Below are 23,173 nucleotides of genomic sequence, written 5' to 3'. Positions count from 1 at the left end.
CAAAAAAAAGTCTATTCTTGAGTATGAATGATGGACAGGTGAGAAAAATGAATATTGCTGGGAGGTGGGGTTAGTATACCTCCAGCAGTCAAACAATTTGTAGAATTCCATAAATGACAAAACAGCTGATGCAGACTTGGACACAATCTTGGACAGTGTGGGATTCGATCTGTCTAGATTTGGCTGCAGGACCAGGTTGAAGTCACCCCCCAGAATTAAGTGTCTGGGTGTGGGAGCTTAGCAAAAAGGGTGCAAAAGAACTGTGGGTCGTCCCAGTTGGGGCCGTAGACATTTGCTAAAACTACATTAAATCCACACAGCTTCCCAATAACTATGACAAACCTGCCTTTGGTATCTGATTTACAGACTCATTTACAAACGGAACACTCCTAGTGAGCGATAAACATAGCACAACAGTGCTCAGGGTGAACTACCATGCTCTAATAAGCACCGCCGAGCAGTAAAAAATTATGGCAATTATGGTAACGTCATCGATAGCAATAAACAGTCAGTAAGCTAATAACTGAGCACACCAATAAATCAACTGAAATTGATCATGTACCCAGTTTGGGTGTGAAATTTTGTCAATCATGAATCAGACCAGTTTTATAGAAAATACCTAAATAGGGAATACTGTACTTCCTATATGTATAAGATAAATACCATACAGGATCAGCTGAATTTCTTATTCAAAACAGGCAAAAAAAATCATTCACCACCTGGATGTCCCTCAAGGCGTCGAGAGATGAAGGCTCGGGCCTCCTCTGGAGAGGAGAACGTTTTCTCGTTATTCAGATGGGTGATTCTGAGTCGAGCAGGATACAGGATGCTGAACTTCACCCCCTCCATCCCGCGGAGCTGCCGTCTGATGTTATTAAATGCAGCTTGAACCTTAGCTACTTTAGCCGTGAAGTCTGGGAAGACTGAGATGGACATGTCATTTATCTTTATACGGGATATTTTCACAGTCCTGGTAGTAATGGAAGCGGCCATGATGACGCCGGGTGGATTTCCCTGCCTGGGCCCTGGAAGAAAGGATCGGTGCGCCCTGTCCAGCAGTGGCGCTTCTTTCAACTCAAAAGCCTGCTGAAGTAGTGACGAGACGAAAGTTGTGGAACACATCTGAGCCTCCTATTATTAACTCCTATTATTCTGACGTTGTTCCTCCGCAATCTGCCCTCCGCGTCATCGCACTTATTCTGCAACATTTCAGTCAGTGTTGTAAGGCGACTTTCTTCTTTCTGCAGACGTGTAATATCGTCAGTGCATGTCGAGAGGCTTTCTTCCATGTTCTTCTCTTTAACGCTGAGTCCAGACAGCTCCGTAGTAACAGTCTCCCTGTATTCCTTCAGCTCGGACCGGACCGCTCTTATGTCCAATTTAATAGAAGCCAGCTCACTCTCCAACACCGCCCGGACCTCGACCAAATCCACTCGCAGCGCGGACAGAAGTTCAGCTTTAAAAGACTCAACGTTAATCGCTAACGCAGCTGCGCCCGTTCCAGAATCTTCCGCGCGGCCCTGAACAGGCGAGCCCGAGGTCAGAGGTGGCGCCGCAGGCCTCGTAGTCTGAAGAGTAGTTTGTAGTTCCTCTGGTCGATTTACCAGCCCCATTACAATACTTTTTTACAATACTTTTTAACTGCACAACAGTGGAATATGGATATGTTAGTAAATGCACTTACTAACATATTCCACATAATATCAATCCCAGTAACTGCACTTTTATCATGTGCGGTGCGGGTACATGCTGCCACCTTTCCTCTCCATTATCAATTGATTAAATCATAAGCATTTACAGAAAAAAATGCAAGTTCCAAAAGACAAACAAAGCGCATGTCTGCCTGTCAATCAAGTTTAAGAACCAACAACACAGTTAACAAGGACAGGACTTATTTACGGCATAAAATACAGTATGATAGACATTATTACCATTAAAACTGAATGTGTATGTGTGTCTCTGTGTGTGTACAATGTAGTAACCTACCTGCTGACAGATGTCGACAGAGTAGCTGCAGCTTCGACCTGAAGGCCGTTATGTGGTCAAACAGCTCAGTGATGATCTGATCCTTCCCTTGAAGCTGATAATTCAGGGTGTTGAGCAGGTCAGTGATGTCCACCATAAAAGCCACGTCACAAAACCAAAACCACAAAGCCTGTTGCGCCTGTCTGAATGTGTGCTTTGCTTTTAGTATCTGAGCTTGGCTCCTGAACAGCAGAATTAAACCGGGATTGGTCTCTAAATAATCAGCGTTTAGGAGGTAGGAAATCTTTGTCTTATTTAATGTGTGTAGCAAGGTCCTCAGTTTCTAATCTTCCCCTACTTGTAGTTTTTCTGTAGAATGTAGAGCTGATTACTAGTAGAGCGGTTCCACACAGTCCGGCCTTCAGGAGGTATTTTCTTTTAATGTTGGGATTCTCTTTTTTTAGGACATTTCATTATATGTTTTGATGCATGTGTCTGGTTTCAGTGGTTTCGTCCTGTGTTATAGCCAGGATCCCATCATGTGGGACTGGGTTCTTCCACCAGCGTGTAGAAAGTAGGAAGCCTAGTTTTTTTTATGTTTTGGGTAATGTACATTACGTCAGGTTTTATTTTCTCCCCTTATGGTTTCTTTTGTAGGCTAACCAAGCTTGCTTGCTGGTGGTATGTACAGCCCCTTCCTCCAGTGAACATATGCTGTAGACCCTGCCAGTGAGGGTGATGTGCCATACTGTATAGTGTTGGAGGTGAGGCCTGCACAGCTTGTCCCAGGTAAGCGAGCCATTTTTCTGCCTGTCTCTGGCGCTGCTGTTCTGCCCCGTTTTGTTTCTTTGTTTTACTTCCATTCATTTGGTATTTTGTGTTGTGGTTTCATTATTTCAATTTCGTGTGGTTCGTTTGGACCACTGAATCTCTGTTGCATGAATTATTTCTATTTGGTTTGTGTTATTCTTTTTGTGTGTTAATTTTCCTATCTGTCTAGTTGACTTATTTTCATTTTTTTGCTTCTCATCTTACTTAAAATTGTTCCTAGTTTTACTATTGTGATTTCCAGTTTGACCCAACTATCTCACTGCAAACTGGGAACATTAAATACCTGAGTATTAATATTTCTGCCAGGTGTCAAATTTGACAGTTGCAATTCTTCCCATAAGTGAGCTGCCAAATATCTATAATTATTTTCTTGCCATAAGTGTCCAAAAATAGACTACACAAGATCAATTAGATCATAATTGGTTTGATATTGAGCAAACGTTGTGTAATAATATTAGACTGTTTAATCCGCCCTTTATCAGCCCTTTAAAAGCATCAGTATTAGCTCATCACTCACAGCCTGGTGGGAATTTCTCAAAAAAAATTTGAACCTTACTGGTACCATGCAAACTGACACCCATCTGGAACAAAACAGACTTTCTGCTAAAAAAAAAAAAAAAAAGATAAATTACTGTGTAAAATATCCACTAGCTACACCTAACAGTGTATTTCCACATACTGTACACCAACAATGTGTATTTTTTTATGTACTCTACACTGACATGTATAAAGAAACTGTATGTTTCAGTGTTGCTGTTATATTGCAGCCATTTGCTAAAATCATTTGAGTTCATTTTTTCCTCACACAGGAAAAAAGCATCCCATATTGACAGAAAAACAGAATTGTTGACATTATTGCAGATGTATTGTCTAAGATGTATAGAAAGATGTATATCACAATCCTTTTGTGGGAACGTATTACACACCTGGATTTGGGGATCCTCTGCCATTCCTCCTTTCAGATCCTCTCCAGTTCTGGCAGGTTGGATGGTAAACGTTGGTGGACCGCCATTTTTAGGTCTCTCCTGAGATGCTCTATTGGCTCTGGCTGGGCCATTCAAGAACAGTCACAGAGTTGTTGTGAATCCACTCCTTCGTTAGCTGTGTGCTTAGGGTCATTGTCTTGTTGGAAGGTAAACTTTTGGCAAAATCTTATTTCTCACCAGTCCTGCGGGTGTTTTTTAGCACAAGAATATGTGATTTAGCCAGCTCTAGGAAGGGTTCTGGTCATCCCTGGAGATGTGTTGAACTATCAAATGTGTGGTGTGTATTGAAAGGTAGATTGTGTTTAAGCAGCATCAAGTGTTGTCATCATTATCTTACTGAGGTGGTCAATCAGTGATAGTTTCGGGTTCCCCTGAGGTGTAAATTAGGGTGCAGGACTTAGGGATTTATAGTGAAGGTCACTCTGCTACAGACATAGTCGGTAAAACAACCGCCATCAATCCAAACCTTACATCTTTCCTTAATCTTCCTTTTTCTTTTAGCTTTTTACTTCACAGCAACAATGTGTCTGAAACCTATTCCAGTAACTATCTCTTACAGGCTTAGAAAACATACTCACCCTGCAGAGGCTCTGTTACCCACAAACTCATCTACCCCACCCTGTCATCTACTTCTCAAACAAGTGTGGTAGGTGGGCTCTAGAACTGTCAATCTGCTGTTAAAAAAGCTGACTTCATCTCTGGCCTCACTATTCTTGTCACGATCCGGTCCAAAAAATTACGGACCGGAGATCCGGAGTTTCATTGTTGTCATGTGTAATGTTCCCTAATCGTTTTCACGTGTTAATTGTATAAAGCTGCCCTGTTCGTTTCTGTTTAACGTTATGTTCCATGTTCACCAATGTCAATGTCTCGGATGTCTCCCCTGTCCTGTGATCCACCAGTAAACCCCTGTTTCGTGATGTCAGGTGAAAGCGTCCTTCATTCGCCATTCCTCGTCACTCTTCGTCCACATGGACGTGACAATTCTCCACTCCCCAAACTTCCTGGCGCTTACAGAGACCTGGATATCCCCTCAGAATACAGCTACACCTGCTGCCCTCTCTTCTGCCTACATGTTCTCCCACACTCGTAGGAAAACTGGGAGAGGAGGGGGTACTGGCCTTTTAATATCACGAAATTGCTCCTTTTCACCACTGCTTCTCCCTCATCTTAACATCTCTTCGTTTGAATCCCATGCAGTCCTAGTTGCTTCTGTAACCCAGTAGAAAGGGTCCCTCATTTCATATAGGGATAGTGTAATTAATGAAAAGTAATTTTTTTTTGTTCTTATCACTCGTGGTAAACCAGACTATGAATAATTAAAGTTATTTGGGTACCTGTCAAGTTTTGTTTATTTGCTATTGGTCGGGCCACTCCGTACTGTATCGCTATTGCAGGAGAGGGAAAGTCCCGCCCTGATTTGTGTTAGCAAGTTAGTCAGTACAACGCAGCACCACGAGTGAAAAAATTACTTTTCATTAATTACACTATCCCTATATGAAATGAGGGACTCTTTCTACTGGGTTACACCCTCCCCTCTTAAATATCATGCACGTCCCGTTGCATGTTACCATATACTAGTGGTGGGTGTGGTGTCACTAAAGCTCTATCAATGCTCAGAGTGTCAACAAAGGCTGTGCTTAGACCTTGGAACAAGGACTTCACTACGGTGACCAAGGGGTTTCCATGATCTGGATAGTCAAGTCTCCGTGGTGGCTGTCTGAGCATTGATAGAGCTTTAGTGACACCACACCCACCACTAGTATATGGTAACATGCAACGGGACGTGCATGATATTTAAGAGGGGAGGGTGTAACCCAGTAGAAAGAGTCCCTCATTTCATATAGGGATAGTGTAATAGTGTTAGGAACCTTAATTGCAGAATTTTTTTGTAACCTTGGCCAGATCTGTGCCTTGCCACAATTCTGTCTCTGAGCTCTTCTGGCAGTTACTTTGACCTCATGATTCTCATTTGCTCTGACATGCATTGTGAGCTGTAAAGTCTTATATAGACAGGGGGGTGGCTTTCCTAATCACATCCAACCAGTATAATCAAACACAGCTGGACTCAAAAGAAGGTGTAGAACCATCTCAAGGACGATCAGAAGAAATGGACAGCGCCTGAGTTAAATCGCAAAGGGTCCGAATATTTAGGATCATGTGATATTTCAGTTTATCTTTGTTAATAAATCTGCAAAAGTGTGTTCTGTTAATATGGGGTGCTGTGTGTACATTAATGAGGAAAAAATGGCTGCAACATAACAAAGAGTGAATTCATTTCATTTATGGTCACCGTGACATTTCACTGCAGCAGAACCACTTCTGCACTAAATATCCAAAATCCAGAAAATCCAAAATAATGCAAGTTTAATTAATTGGCATTTTCATGAATGTGTCATGGACACCGTCCCACCACCTGGCCCCCAGGGGGCATGTGACAGATTCCAAACTTTGCACTATGGCGAAGAACAAAAGAGCATTCCAAGGATGTCAGGGACAAGATGGTGGACCTACACAAGGCTGGAATGGGCTACAAGACCATCACCAGGCAACTGGGTGAGAAGGTGACAACATTAAATAATATAACTGATAAAATAAGTCCATGCAAGCTCTCATCTAGTGGAGTTTCAATGATGAGAACAGTGAGGAACCAGCCCAGAACTACTTGGTAGGAAGAGTAAGATTTGTTAAATTTGTTCGTTTATGAGCAGTAATTTAAACCACCATACTAACATCTACCAGCTGGAGTTTTATTTCTACATGTTTGAAAAAGGACTGAACCTAGTGGGTTCATGGCCTAATGACCACAGTGTCACAGGTTCAAACCCCATTTACTACCATCGTGTCCCTGAGCAAGACACTTAACAGTTGCTCCAGGGGAGACTGTGCGTGTAACTACTTATTGTAAGTCACTCTGAATAAGGGTGTAAGAATGGACATCGCAGGAGCCTGTTTTTGCATTGCATAACAGATGTCGGACAAAGGCATGTAAAAACCGGGGTGTCGAATCTTCACCCTCAACCAAGAAGGGTTTGAGGACATCGGCCACAGCTCGACTGCGTAATTCAGACATTAGGAGATGCTGGATTTAAACTAAACAAATAAGGCACAAATCGCACAAAAAAAGGTTCAATATCTCGGATACACTTTAACACAAAATCACCGCTCATTAACTGAGAATAGGCGAAAATGCATTGCTGAACTGCCTCGTCCACACACATTGAATGCACTTCAGAAAGTTCTGGGCACCGCCAACTATTTACGAGAATTCATCCCTAATTTTGCAGGAACAGCCAGGTCTCTATACACCTTACTCAAAGGAAACAAAAAACCAAATGATGTTTTTAAACTGGACAGAGGAACACGAACAAGCCTTTACCGATTTAAAACAACGTTTATGCTCAGCCCCAGCGTTAAAGCTGCCCGACCCGTCAAAGTCATTCCACATACAGGCCGATATACATGACAATGTTGTTTGTGGTGTTTTAGCTCAGGAGCACGGAGGTTCATTACTGCCAGTAGCATACTACAGTAGGAAAAAGTCCCCAGTCGAACAAGGATTTGATTCGTGTACACAGCATGTTTTGGCAATGCATTGGATGCTAGCAATCACAGAACCTATTGTAGGATTCCAACCGATTGTCTTTCACACATTGCACACACCTGTACAGATGCTGCTACAAGGTCGAATTAAAGGCGTATCCTCACAGAGGATGGCACGATGGCTGGCAGACATTCAATCACGTGACATCACAACGACACATCAGCGCATACTACCACATTTACTTGGGGACATTGAGGGTCAGCCGCACACATGTGAGCTGGATCCGGAAATAGAAAGTCCGGTACGAGACCGCGAACTTTCAAACCAGACACGAGTGTACATTGACGGCTCCCGTTTTGGGGAAGATGGAAAATTTTACACTGGCTGTGCGATCTGGACCCCTCAATGCCCCAACATAAACACGACCCAGAAATCATTATTCAAATTGCCACCCAACATGTCCGCACAGGAGGCAGAGCTTATAGCTCTACTTGAAGCACTGAAAGCACACCCTGAGCCATTATGCATATACACCGACAGTCGATACGCTTTTGGTACAGTACATGATTACATGACCCAATGGCAGCTCCGCAACTTCCTCACCTCTGCAGGCACTCCAATCAAACATGCCCAAACTATACAGATGATTTGGAAATTAATTAATACCCGTGCACATTCCATATCTGTCATCAAAGTACGTGCACACATAACAAAAAACCCTGACATACATGAACAAAACAACAATATTGCCGACAAACTAGCCAAAACTGCAGCAAAGACTGGCGATGAGTGGCACAGAGACATGACAGACGCTCCTGCTGTAAGCGTGATCCAGGTTCAACCCATTGATTTAAAACAATATCAGAAAGATCTATGGACTTCCGATGGAGAACTTATGTCACACTTACAGCAGGACCAACTAGTCGCCATCCAGGATGGAATCATCCTTAGAGAACAAAAATATGTTGTTCCTGAGGCCCTTCAAAAACCCATTATCAAGATGTACCATGAATATGCCCACACATCTGCAGAAAAAACGGTACAACTTATTAATAGGTATTTTTGGTGGACACAGATGACATCCGATGTCATGAGCTGGTGTGATTCATGTCTGGTGTGTGCAGCAGTAAATCAAGGAAAAACAGGCTCCTGCGATGTCCATTCTTACAGACGGCCGGTTGATCCCCTGGGGCACTCGAGTATTCAGGGTCCATGGGGATCACAATTGGGTCATGATTGTGTATCTGCTTGCTTCCTGGTCAGTCGGGAATTCAAATGTAGCCGATAGTTGTGGTTCTGTGTCCTTTGTGATCCTCAGGCATCTGAGGTCACCCTTGTAGGGAAACCTGTCTTCTTGGCATAGATCAAACACAGCAGCATACATAGAATATTCAACTGGATCCAGGGCTTTTCACACTTGGTTGGGTTCTTTGTCTGGAGTGTGATGAGGTTTGCATACAGATTGTGCATGTAGAAAAACAGTGTTCATCGTACATTAAAACCAAACCAGGAAAACAAATGACAACAATGATCAGATACTGTAATGCAAAAAACATGTAAATATAGTGGGAGGCTTAAAATGATATCAGGGAATTCATAACTCTGCGAATTTGCATCGGCTTATCAAGTCTAATCAACAACAGTGGCTGGGAAAATAAATCAAGTATAATTAATAAAATAACTTTCTACCATGCGGATTTGCACCGACTGACAGGCTGATCACACCAGGGGTAGGAGAAAAGGAACTCTCTACGGTTCACATAAAATACCTACTTACGTGCTATAGGATCAAGAAGTTCTTTAAACATACATAAATCTGGCGTGTTGCCATACGATCAGAAAGTTCCCCCTATGACCAACAACTTTAGTTGACAGAATATTCTATAACAAGACTGGAGATTAAGGATATCAATAGTTACATTTATTATGATACATAATCTTCACAGTTCTACAGATATAGTAAATGCAGTTCCTTAATTGTCCAAAACAAAATAGAATGATAGAATGAAAATCAATCCAACATACCCAACAGATGTTACACACAGCGCTGGATTAAAGAACAGGTGTAAGAATGGACATCGCAGGAGCCTGTTTTTGCATTGCATAACAGATGTCTGCAGGGGGAAGTGTAACATTCCTGTGTCGATGGTTGAGGGTGAAGATTCGACACCCCGGTTTTTACATGCCTTTGTCCGACATCAACGTGCGAAGTATCAGCCGTCAGGACCGCCCACCCTCTTTGTCTTCACCAAATGGGAGGCACCGGGGGCGTGACATCAGAAACAACAGGTTCTGATTGGTCAGTGACAACTTCCTGTAGGCCAGTGACAACTTCCTGTAGGCCAGTGACAACTTCCTGTAGGCCAGTGACAACTTCCTGTAGGCCAGGGGTATAAATGTCTGCACACATGTGGAAAAGGGACCTCTGAGCTATCTTGCTCAGGGGGGTTTCCCTCTTTTCCCTTCTCTTTCTCTTCTCCCTCTTTACTCTTTCTTCTCATGTTTACTTTCTCTGTAACCTTGGTACCTTTTACATTCATATTCACATGTAACTACAATAATTATTTACCGGTGTTAATAAATTAGAAACTGTTCATTTCTAACCTCTGTTGTGCCATGCCCCTTTCTGCCAGGTAACATCAAATTGGAGTGGTTGAATACAGTGCTTTGTGTGGAGGGAGAAAGAGTTTTTTCTACACACTCTATTCTCTTCTCCACACCACATGGTCTTCATGTGTGTTTTTTTTACAAATGGTGATCCCGACGTGATACCTTTGCTCGAATGTGGATCTGTGACCGTAAGTCTCTTTTATCTGAATTTTACTGCATAGGGAGGAATAGAATCTATGTGCTTTAATTTAAATAAAAAGGATCTACATATCCTAAAAAGCCCGGGACCGTAGAAACCGAGGCATTTCTAAATCCAGATCCAGTCCGACAAGGTATAAAATGAACATTGACTAATTACTGTATCACTTACAATGTGGCATGTAGATATGGCTGGCACAATAGATGAACCCACAAACCAAACTGTAACCAGTAATAACCAGGATTTGTGACATTTTAGATTACTGGTATTACATTGAACATCATAAACCATGTCCCACGGTGAACAATTTGATAATAACTGATCAGGGATTGGAAATTGCACTGTTAAACTTAAATGTTTTTATTTTAAATTCATGTTCAGTATGATCAACATGTTTAGGATCAGAATTTAAATTTATGTGAAACTGTTTCTCTCTCTGAACACCTCAACAATGCCATAATCTCAAATAATAGCTTTTAGTGATAAAGGTGTAATTCTCTAATCACATGGCAACAAGCGGGATTTTATTTGTGTTTATTTTTCCGGCCACTGTTGTTGATTGAACTTCGTTAAGCCGATGCAAATTCGCAGAGTTATGAATTCCCTAATAAAGGTGTAATTCTCCAATCACATGGCAACAAGCGGGACTTTTTTATTTATTTGTGTTTATTTTTCCGGCCACTGTTGTTGATTGAACTTCGTTAGCCGGTGCAAATCCGCAGAGTTATGAATTCCCTAATAAAGGTGTAATTCTCCAATCACATGGCAACAAGCGGGACTTTTTTATTTATTTATTTGTATTTATTTTCCCAGCCACTGTTGTTGATTAGACTTGATAAGCCGATGCAAATTCGCAGAGTTATGAATTCCCTGATATCATTTTAAGCCTCCCACTATATTTACATGTTTTTTGCATTACAGTATCTGATCATTGTTGTCATTTGTTTTCCTGGTTTGGTTTTAATGTACGATGAACACTGTTTTTCTACATGCACAATCTGTATGCAAACCTCATCACACTCCAGACAAAGAACCCAACCAAGTGTGAAAAGCCCTGGATCCAGTTGAATATTCTATGTATGCTGCTGTGTTTGATCTATGCCAAGAAGACAGGTTTCCCTACAAGGGTGACCTCAGATGCCTGAGGATCACAAAGGACACAGAACCACAACTATCGGCTACATTTGAATTCCCGACTGACCAGGAAGCAAGCAGATACACAATCATGACCCAATTGTGATCCCCATGGACCCTGAATACTCGAGTGCCCCAGGGGATCAACCGGCCGTCTGTAAGAATGGACATCGCAGGAGCCTGTTTTTGCATTGCATAACAGATGTCTGCAGGGGAAGTGTAACATTCCTGTGTCGATGGTTGAGGGTGAAGATTCGACACCCCGGTTTTTACATGCCTTTGTCCGACATCAACGTGCGAAGTATCAGCCGTCAGGACCGCCCACCCTCTTTGTCTTCACCAAATGGGAGGCACCGGGGGCGTGACATCAGAAACAACAGGTTCTGATTGGTCAGTGACAACTTCCTGTAGGCCAGTGACAACTTCCTGTAGGCCAGTGACAACTTCCTGTAGGCCAGTGACAACTTCCTGTAGGCCAGGGTATAAATGTCTGCACACATGTGGAAAAGGGACCTCTGAGCTATCTTGCTCAGGGGGGTTTCCCTCTCTTTCCCTTCTCTTTCTCTTCTCCCTCTTTACTCTTTCTTCTCATGTTTACTTTCTCTGTAACCTTGGTACCTTTTTACATTCAATATTCACATGTAACTACAATAATTATTTACCGGTGTTAATAAATTAGAAAACTGTTCATTTCTAACCTCTGTTGTGCCATGCCCCTTTCTGCCTGCCAGGTAACATCAAATTGGAGTGGTTGAATACAGTGCTTTGTGTGGAGGGAGAAAGAGTTTTTTCTACACACTCTATTCTCTTCTCCAACACCACATGGTCTTCATGTGTCGTTTTTACAAGGGCGTCTACTAAATAACATAAATGTAAATGACTGCAGTGGAGTACAGAGGGTTCAGGAGAAGATGGAGAGGGCAGAGCGAGGAAACTCCAGCAGGAGAGGGAAGAAGCAGTGGAACAAGGGCAGCGTTTGGAGGATCAGCAGTACAGCACCCATACGCCCCACCCATTCAAACCCAGTACTGCAGTCATCAGTGAGGTCAGTAAAACCCAGTTCTGTTCTCTTGTACAATCACATATTCTGGGTATCTTGTGTTTGTGTGCTGATGAACGTTCTGTCTGCCGATTGAGTAGATGAATGCAGAAGATGTTCTCCCAGGCCACGATGAAGATATGAGATTCAGGACCAGGTCAGTATTCTGTGTTTCAGTAAATTATATTCCTCTACCAGGCTTGTGTTGAGCAGCTGAGCAGGGCTTTAAAAAAAAAAAAAAAACTAAAAAATCTTAATAAATATCTGGTAATAAGAGACAACTAAAGAAAATTTTATTTCTTATAAAAGTTTATACCAGACGTTGTTTTTACGTTAGAAAAAGAAACAGGCAAAGAGGGACGTGTTCTTGCATGGACAGAGAACATCAGAAGACCACAGGGTCCTGCTAATCCTTTAATCTGTTGTCTCCGACGTCTGCAGTTTTTCTCTCTTTCATGCGTACACAACAAAAATGTAGACAACTGATATTTTCTTTTGCTCTGTAATGTATTATATTGATATAATAAAATGACATAAATATATTATACTTTTTTTTATTGCAAATTGCATTTTGTCATTTAACTATTCAAAGTACCCCTCAAATAAATTGTGCCAATAACCACGATTTAAATTCCTTTACTCCTGACTTAATTATATATTGTAATTTGTATTGTGTTGTTTTATTGATCTCCTTGTGTGTTACGCCTGATTTGACTTCCAGTGTTTATAAATTATGAGCTAATTTTTATTTTGATTATTATAGTAATAATAATAACCTGGTCTACCCGTAACTGATACAGTTTCATCATCATTCATCATCTTTTGAGGAACAATAACAGTCAGACTCCAAGATGACCGTGTAAAGTGTTTTTATGGAGACATCACACAGAATAGTTGATCTATTCTGATACAAGTACGTTGTCTGAAGCGTAAGGATCTTGGTAACTTTTACCTCCGTGCTGTGGTATCAAAATTAGTAGCGTTCAGATTGTACATTATTAAAATCCCTGACTTCTTCCAAAGATTTTATTGTAGTGACTTTTCTGTAATGTATTCAGAAGTAACAGGTCACCATACTTGGGTCCCACTCTTATCTGCAGTAGTTTGTCTGTCAGCAGGAGGGGCTGGAAGTAAAAAAAAACTGGATTCCCACAGCACTGCATCCTTTGTCCAGTGAGAGTACATCCTGTGTAGCATATATAGAGGATGGAATCCTCCACTCCCACATTCTCCTGGTCAAGCACATGGTGAACCTGGGGGTCTTCGTTAGATGTGAGGTGAAGTCATTATGTGCTAATTATTATTAAACTGGTTTCCTGAACATGACAGTGAGTTGATGGAACTTCAGTGGCCTCCACAGTCACCAGATCTCCATCCAATCAGACATCTTTCTGACGTGATGTGATGGGAGATTCGCATCATGGATCTGCTGCTGCAATACATGCATGATGCAATCACGTCAATATGGACCCAGATTTCTAAGGGATGTTTCCAACATCTTGTTGAATCTATGCTATGAGAATGAAGGCACTTCCGAATCAGAAAAATTTATTTATTTAGGAGAAAATGTATTATATAATGACTGCCACACCACGCAAAGACACTACAATATAGAATCAAATATGTCTAAATAATATCTGTAGAAAGAAATGCTGTAGAAAGAAATGCTGACAAATGATAAAACTACAGACAGCAAAATGGTCCAACCTGGTACTGGCAAGGTGTACCTAAAAAAAGTGGCCAGGGAGTGTATAATGTCACTACATATTTTTTTTTAAATAATGCTGTCATTAAATCATTACTTATTTGCATATGAGTGTAAAAGTTAAAATTTTATGTTAGCTAATCCCACATTTGGAAATAAAGTAATTGATGGATTTTGGATAATGTGCAAAAATTTGCTGAAACTTCCTCAAGCTCTTCTTGAACTATATAGCTTTCAAAAGAATGCCTGCTGGCACAAAAAGGATCCATCGACGTTCCTCCTGTCTCGTTCCTGAAAGCACACAAAGACAAGCAGCACCCGGCCTCAGTACATTGTGTACAACTTCATGCATGCATATGAAGCTATAGGCATTAGCCTACACAGCAACGTACCAGTAAGTTGCTAAGCTAACTTACCGTAAGTGGGATTTGAACCCGGGATCTTCCACTTCGCGAACACCCGCGCTACCAACTGAGCCACTCGCGGGCCAATAAATGTAGTTCATAATGTTTCTTATATATTTCAAATAATAACTATTAGCAGTTTCTATGGAAACCAATGCAGTAGCACTGCATTGGGGGGGTGGGGGGGCGTTTGACTACATTTCCCAGAATGCTGTGAAGGCCAAAACAGGCTTTGAGAATAAAAAATGATCTTCTGCCAGTGGTTGTACTCAGCCAGAACGAACATCAGCGCTCGATTTGTAGTGTCTATATAAAGCTTTCTTCGGCGGGGGCGGGGCAGCGGTGGCGTAGGGGGTTAAGGAAGCGGCCCCTTAATCAGAAGGTTGTCGGTTCGAATCCCGATGCGCCAAGGTGCCACTGAGGTGCCACTGAGCAGAGCACCGACTCCACACACACTGCCCGCTGCCCACTCAGGGTGATGGGTTAAATGCAGAGGACATGTGCTGCTGTGTATCATAAGTGACAATCTCTTCACTTTAAGACGTATAGCAGACGTTCGTCATTTTGTAGGTCGTCAGGGAGCGAAAATGGTGCCTCGGGCGCCACCTGCTGGTGTTCGACGGTCATGTCTCTGGACGCACAGGCGGCTAAAAGAAGTGCTGCGTTTTGGCCTTTTTAACGTCGGTCACTCACTTTTCCATCATCTGCGGTTCATGAAAATCTTTATTTTAATGCTGAGCTTCCATACCGGATAAATATCGGATGTCTAATTAAACAGCGAGGTTACGGATGTTGCTCATTCAACAGAAGACAGCAAATATTCATTCTCTCAGTAAGTTTGTTAGCTTTCTACACTGAGAAGAATTAGGAATAACACGCGTTGTCTGTAATCGCTGTTTTTACTGTAAATTAAAGAATATGTATAAATGTTATTTTATTAGCAGGACACGAAAGGCAATTCGTGATAAATCATGCATTTTTACCAATTTGAGCGTAGTCTTTGCTTACAGCCGGTTTTACAATTAGCGCTGGTTTAGTGCAAAGAGAAATCTGTGACATGACTATGAAGTACAAGGTCAGTAAAATGTCTTTTCTGACTCCAAAGTATTTGAGGTTTTGTCGCTGATGACATTTTCTGAGAATGTCTGTTTAAGCAGGTACAGAAGCAGATGGTCTGTGTTTGTTCCCCGTCCTTCTCCAAACCCCCCACCCATTTTTCTCCTCCTCCATTCTCTCCGTTCTCTGTATGTCAACTTTCTGTCCTACCGTCCTTTTCTCTCCGTTTTCCACTGTCCCCCAGTAACGTCTGTCATGATTGTAACAAGTTAAATAAAAAAAAAAGACGTGAATGATGACAGCACAGATACACGTACACACGTTCATGTGTCAACTGTGTTACTTACAGGCCGGGGAAAAAAAGACATTGAGAACAAACCCGACTCAACTCTGCTCGGGCCAAGATTTACAGCTCTAGTTTATATAGCATACAGGATTATACAGAGTTTTGATTATCCTAATAATCCTATTTGAGTATCTTATTGGGATTTAGTACATTTAATGTTTGCTAACCTCAGCGCAGATGCAATTCTGCATCCCCTGTGATCTCTGGCCCAGGGGGACGTGAACCGCTGTTTGGGGACCACTGGCCTAGAGTCACAGCAGGGAAATGTCCAGAATGATTTCATTCAGACTGAAATTGCCTGGCATCTTGTTTATTGCACTGTTTAATATAATGTTTATGGTTAAACACACTTTTCACGATGGTGATGGGTTAAATTCAGAGGACACATGATGTTGTGTCACCGTGTGCTTTGCTGCAGTGTTTCACAATGACAATGACTTCACTTCACTTGAAAGTGCTCACTGCTTGTCAGCCACCATGATTTCTTTTTCTGATGACTGTAAATAAAAATACCGAGTACACCAGCCAGTATGAAAGGGCCACTAACGTGCCATAACACTGCAAACTCTTCGTTGATTCCTATCACGTAGATGTAAGCCATTCCTGTCCAAGATTATTTTATTGTTCACTCTTTTTGACTGTGACCTTGCTTTTTGGATGCCCCGTCTGACCCGATGTTCTTCAACCCTTGCGCTTTTAGTGATGTTGCCTCTGCCTTCTCCTCGGATGACCCACGCTCTCCTGGTACGCCCCTTTTCTTCAGCCTCTGGCCGTCCACACCTGCTGCTCTACGGGAGAGTGACGTTCGTCTCCTGTAATGGAGGGAGCATCAGGACTTCGCCCAGCCTCCAGACGCCTCCATTGCCATGGCAACCCTAACTTGCGAACTTGAACCTGTTTTATCAGGTGCGTCCCAGGTTCTGCCTCCTGATAAATACAGTTGAGGCAAAAATTATTAGCCCCCCATATGTAATTAAACAACACTTTTAATTTCCCTTTGAAAATGACCATTAACAACAAGTGTTTTGGAAACCAATACTCTATAAAAACAACGTCCACTAAGTTTAATTAATTGATACACAGAGTTGAAATGAGAAAGAGCAAAAATCGAACATCCATGGTTTACATTGGACATTTACTTTGAACACCCACCACAGATTCTCAGTAGGATTGAGGTCTGGGTTTTGTGCAGGCCACTCCAGGATCTTGGTTTTGGTATCTTTGAGGAACTGTTGGACTAAATTCGATGTATGCTTTGGGTCATTGTCTTGTTGGAAGACCCTAAGACCTAAGCCTGGATGATGAGCAGATTTTTTTTGCATATTCTCCCTCAAAATATCAACATAATTTTCTTTTTTCATGATGCCATGCACCCGAATAAGGCTCCCTGTGCCTGAGGATGCAAAACAGCCCCACAGCATGATGCTGCCACCACCATGTTTAACTGTGGGAACATATTACACATTTTTAGAAAATCATTTCTATTACTTTTCAAATGCTCTGAGGAAAATTTTTATTACATTCTCTGAAATTTCTGTGCAAATAAAAAACACAAAAAGTCCAATTTTTCCAAAATATGATATAATAAAAATATGACAAGCTTGAAACGACAGCGTTTCTTCCTCCAAGTTTGCACAGCCTGAGCAAAGCACACAGTAGCACATGACATGGTTCACTACGTAAAGCCAACTAAGATACTACAGTCCCGCGCTAGTTTTAAACGCTGTAGTTGTAAACGTACAAAAAAGGTTTCTCATGCAATCTTACGGGAACTATGTACATAATTATACATTCATGGGTCAATCATATTTCAATGACTATATTTTTATTTCATATTCCAAAACTTTTTAAGGTCTGGAAAATTCCCTTTTCAAATTCCATGACTTTTTCCATGGTTTTAATGATCGCAGGAACCCTGAAAAGTGCAGACTTCCCATCTTCTCTGTAGGCTTCAAGGGCTGGACTGGAGCTTCTTTCCCTTTTTCCTCCTCATCAAGTAACACTGACATTCCCTCAGGCAGTGGGATAAGTGGGAGGGGGGCTGGTGGAAACAGGACAGGGGTCCAGAGGTCTCAAAGCTCTTCAGATCAAACAACCTACATAACATTGTGCGTTATCGTGATGAAGTGAAAAAGCCATGGTAAAAAAGCAGAAACAGAAAGACACAGTTCAACCAAACACGATCTCTGTATTTAACCCATCTTGCGTAGGAACAGCAGGCAGCCATAAGTGGTGCTCATGGAGCTATCTTGCTTAATGAGACCACAGTGGAACCTGGCAGGTTGAACATTTTGAAAACTTGACCTTCTGATTACAGGTGCAGCTTCCATAGCAGCCAGGCTACCATCGTCCAACACAATCATCTCATAGAGCCTAGAAAACCACACACAGTACATATAGTTCTTTATATTCCATATACAGATTCTAGAATTCCATATTACAGTAACCTCTTTGGTTGTAAGTATATGGAATTAATGGTTTTATGTTCACTGACACAACGGTCATGTGATTCTTGTGTTGTAGGGGGCAAACAGGCTGGTCAAAGCTGATTATAAGCCTGCACAGGTCCTCCAGCCCGAGTACTCGGACCCTTCCCTAAAACAAACAACTCTAAAGGACGTTAAACCATCTCCACTGATAAAAAAAGTGCACAAATGGCCCCCTTTTAGCAGACATGCTGGTGCCAAAAAGCCGGCATACCTCTGTACACCTCTTCACACGGGAATCTTATAGAAAGACCTTGTGATTCCGAAACTCAGGACTCGTCAATGGAACACAGCAAAGTTATCAGGACTGAACCATCCCTCGTCCATCTAAGTGTAAATAATAAGAGATAGGCCAGGTTTGGTACTTTTCAGTTTGATATTAAATGCTGTCAGTGTTTATGAGTGATACAACTCATCGTTGTTCCAGCACAAGCCCGAAGGCGGTGACCAATGCTGAAGATAAAAAGTATTGAGACGCCAGTCTTCTTGCACTTTTCCAAAATTGCTTTGAGCTTCAAGCCGTTCGTGGATTTAGCGCTTTAACCGCCTCTACTCAGACTCTGCAGCTCAGAAGTCCGCGGCTCCACTTCAGCTGAACTCGTCACGACTTCGTAGCCAATCGTCTGTAACAGGGCAGCAGCCACCCAATGGATGACCAGAGCAGAAACGGAGACACGCGAACCCAGGTGAACTGTGCCAACAGCCGCAACCTGTTGCTAAGCAACAAGATGATGCTGACTCACCGCCCTCACAGAAAGAGACCATCAGTTAAAGGTAAAGACCATCCCACTTATCATGATTGGTTTGAACGTGAGTGTGAATGTATTTCTGTCTCCTTTTTTTGGTGTTGTACTGATAGATTTGTCTGTTCAATAAAATAAAATAAAGGTCACTGCACCAGGCAAGATCTCATCAGCTCTTAATTAAGATCTTTTACTAGCGATAGTGAATAATTGTGGTGACGGCTGTTGTACAATACGACACCTGGTTTAAGTATGGCGGCCAGAGATGCACAGAGACGCACTAGCGACCGAGTTCAGAACGTCTTCTAGTTGAATGGAAACTAAACTCGACGAAGTTCAGTCTGCAGTACAAGAACACAGCAACGACTTGGGTCTCTCGACCTGGTTTCAGAGGATCTAAGCCAGCGTGTTGCACAACTAGAGAATGTTTGCTCCAGCCTCAGCGATAGCAATGCTAAACTAATGGACAAAGTTAGAGATTTGGAGAGCCGAAGCAGACGGCAAAACCTGCGGATCTGACAAAGACAAAGGATATTCTGATCTGAGAAGCACGATGGAGGGGCAAGCTCGAGTATCGCGGTCAGCAGATCCGCATCGTGGAGGACTATTGCCCGGAGGTTTTGGGCCAACGTGCAGAATATAGAGAAGTTGTATAAACGCGGACTCAGATGTATAAATGCGGCTCTGCTGTTTCCTGCACGGCTCCGCATCACTCGCCCCAGCGGCGACTAGAAGTGTCTACGTTCGGCCGCCGAGGCGAGGAACTTTGTGGATGGCCTGCCCGCTACATCGGAATCTTCGTGAACGCTTATGGGTATTCTCGAATTTAACGTTTTGTATTTCTGTTATCTTTGTATATGATTAAAATCTTTGGTTAATTCTCAGCAGTTTGTAATATATTTTGCGTTGGCAGTGTTATGGTTATGTTTTCAAAAAGTTCATAGTTAATCTTGGAGTGTGTTTGTTTTTTGTAGAGGTGGGCATAGATTAATTTTCTTAATCTAGATTAATCTCACTGTAATCTTGGAATTAATGTAGATTAATCTAGAGTAATCTATATTTTAGATTGATCTAGATTAATCAAGATTAAAATGGCTCATGTGAATTCTGCCGAAGGCATTCAGAATATGTGTGCTACACAAATAATGACTAAAAGTAAGTCTTTGAGAATGGGTTTCTCAAGCCAGGTGGCGCATTAGACCAGGGGCTCATCTCCTGTTTCCAAAATGCATCACAAACTGCTTGAGAAAGCTGTTCTACTATGATAATTGGTGATGAAAATAAATTATATTCAATAAGATTGTAAGAATGGATATCACGGGAGATGTACTTGTGTTTACCAACTGTATATTCAGTTAAATAACTGCATCCATGTTACCACGTCACGTTTGATGTGGTAATTTCACAGTTCGAAGACTCGTTCTCGCCCCCTACAGTGCAAATCGGCTAGGTATACATCCGCGCTAAAATATCAAGGTGAAAGTCATCATAGTGTAGCGGTTCTTCTTTTGCGTTGTGTAACTTTTTATTTTGTTTCTTGAACCACAAATGATGAGCTGACACCCAAGAGATTTTCTGGGCAAAGTGTATTCTGTACAAAAAGCAAGGTCGCGTCAGAACATCGCGTAACCTATCGCGTATTTCTGCACCTCTCTCTACAATATACAGTATTGTACCTTCCTGAAATACAACCTTCGCCTGCCCACGACTTCGAGAATTGCCTGATCCCCTGGAAACCACGAAAGGAACCCCGACCGGAACTTCCTGGCTACGACCTCTACCTGCCCCTGACCTTGAACCTACCTGGCCCATCGGTTAAGACGGGATTCCATGCTCCCCTACCGTCCTGCCGCCCAAACCTACTCCCGTCCAGTCCAAGATCCAGGACCATCCTGAAACCCGCCGTCTTCCGGTTCTCCTCTGCCCCGGTCCTTCCCAAAGATCCCGAACTGACTCCCCGCTGCGTTGCAGCGCGTCCATTGCTTCCTCATTCCTCGCCGGCCAGGCGCCCCCGGTCCTCCTGCCCCGCTCGCCCATGTCCTCTACCGGTACGACGGCTTATCCCCACGCCCAAAGTATGTCTGCAAGTACGTCAGTAGTTGCAGACTGCAGAGGTGGTAGTAGCCTAGTGGGTAACACACTCGCCTATGAACCAGAAGACCCGGACCTCGAACCCACTTACTACCATTGTGTCCCTGAGCAAGACACTTAACCCTAAGTTGCTCCAGGGAGACTGTCCCTGTAAATACTCATTGTAAGTCGCTCTGGATAAGGGCGTCTGATAAATGCTGTAAATGTAAAATGTAAATGTAAAATGTCATCGAATTCCCCCTGTGACAATACGCTATACTGCATTTTGGTTCTATTCCCAAAACATAGATAACTGTCCATCCTGGGTGTCATTGGAATTGAATTCATCCAAAGAGCTTTCTGTTTTGGCTCTTCTTGGATCTCCACTTCCTGTAGCCTGAAACAAGTCAATTGATAATCCGGTTGTTTGGCATACTGTGAGAGTATGGGCTCAGATGAGAAAACACTTTGATCTAACTGGTTTCTCTCTTTTGAGTCCAATTATATAAAATCATCTCTTTCAACCCTCTTTATCTGACCCTGTATGTTATGACTGGTATAGGAAGGGAATTGTGTGTTTTAATGACTTGTTTTTTGACAATAGCTTTGCATATTTTACTCAACTTTCTGATAAATTTAATCTCCCACATACACATTGTTTTAGATATCTGCAGATTAGACACTTTTTGTTCAATCTCAAATTTCCCTGAGACACCAGCTATGAGTACAGCTGATAAATTTCTTACTTTGCAGCCAACGCGTAAAGGGTTAATATCCTTTATTTATGACAAACTGGCTGGTATGAAGTGTCCCTCTATTAATAGTATCAAAACTGCTTGGGAACAGCATATTAACATGTCATTATCTGAGGACACATGGGGCTCAATATTTAAACTGGTTAATTCAACATCTCTATGTGCCTGTTAATGTCTTTTACAGTTTAAAGTTGTGCACAGAGCTCATATGTCCAAAGTCAAACTATCGCGTATTTACCCAAATGTGGATCCCTGCTGTGATAAATGTGGAAGTGAATATGCTTTGCTTATTTACATTTACATTTACAGCATTTATCAGACACCATTATCCAGAGCGACTTACAATCAGTAGTTACAGGGACAGTCCCCCCCTGGAGCAATTTAGGGTTAAGTGTCTTGCTCAGGGACACAATGGTAGTAAGTGGGGTTTGAACCTGGCATATGGTTTTGATTGCGCTTCATGGCATTAGTGATGATGCATGTCTGACCTCAGTAAAATGTCGGACAGTATCTTTTGCTTCCCTTTTAGCCAGACGTGCAGTCCTTACTCAGATGGAAAGGTGCTGCTCTTTCCACCCATGCTCAATGGATGAGGGACCTTATGTCTTGTCTAAGCCTCTTACAGAATTGACTTACTTACTGAGATCTTTTTTATATTGTGTGCATTTTTTTTTTATCTTTTTGTTGTGGTTTTTCTATTGCTTAAAGTCAATAAATATATCTTTGAGAAAAAAAAGTACACTGAGCAAGGACGAGTTTACATAAACACACACAGACAAGCAATGAATTATACATTTATCCAACTGCTCTTTATGAATATGGAAATGAATACTTTAAATTTTCACATGCTGCAGGAATATTGTTTTCTGTTAAATAATTAAAATAAATCAGATGAACCTTTATTATCGTACATTTACCACAGATTAATGTACCAAAGCCACACATCTATGACCCCGTCACAGGGAGGTTCTGATGGGTGGGTTGCTTCACACTACCCACTATTACCATACATATTAATAATGATGAATTAAGGGCTTGTTAAGGTGCATGTCTAATCATATTCACTTCTTCTTTCCAAAAAAAAAAGAAGGAATAGTCAGGAACCAAAAGCTTCCAGCTGCAATACACTGAAATGATGAAATAAAAATGACCACTTCACATCTTCTGTTATTTCATCAGGAACTTTTGCACTTTTTTACATTTTTTTTTTTAAGTAATTTAGTCATTTTCAGCCATCAGCCCCTGTGTGATTCGGGCAGGAAGGGTGAATTCGCGCCTGCTCTGCTGTGATACGGTGGAG

The 23,173-nt window shown here is 42.0% G+C and overlaps 1 long non-coding RNA gene across 1 annotated transcript; it reads left to right on the top strand.

The window, feature by feature from the left end:
• Nucleotides 1–12,227: 12,227 nt before the first annotated feature.
• Nucleotides 12,228–12,709, top strand: LOC114793172 (uncharacterized). Its single transcript, XR_003750206.1, has 3 exons — nt 12,228–12,314; nt 12,410–12,465; nt 12,646–12,709. It is a non-coding gene; the product is annotated as an uncharacterized LOC114793172 (long non-coding RNA).
• Nucleotides 12,710–23,173: the final 10,464 nt, after the last annotated feature.

Source organism: Denticeps clupeoides, chromosome 6 (assembly GCF_900700375.1).
Source record: "Denticeps clupeoides chromosome 6, fDenClu1.1, whole genome shotgun sequence".
Lineage (NCBI taxonomy): Eukaryota > Metazoa > Chordata > Actinopteri > Clupeiformes > Denticipitidae > Denticeps > Denticeps clupeoides.
Note: the sequence above shows the minus strand (reverse complement) of the source record. Positions and strands in the feature narration are given on the sequence as shown.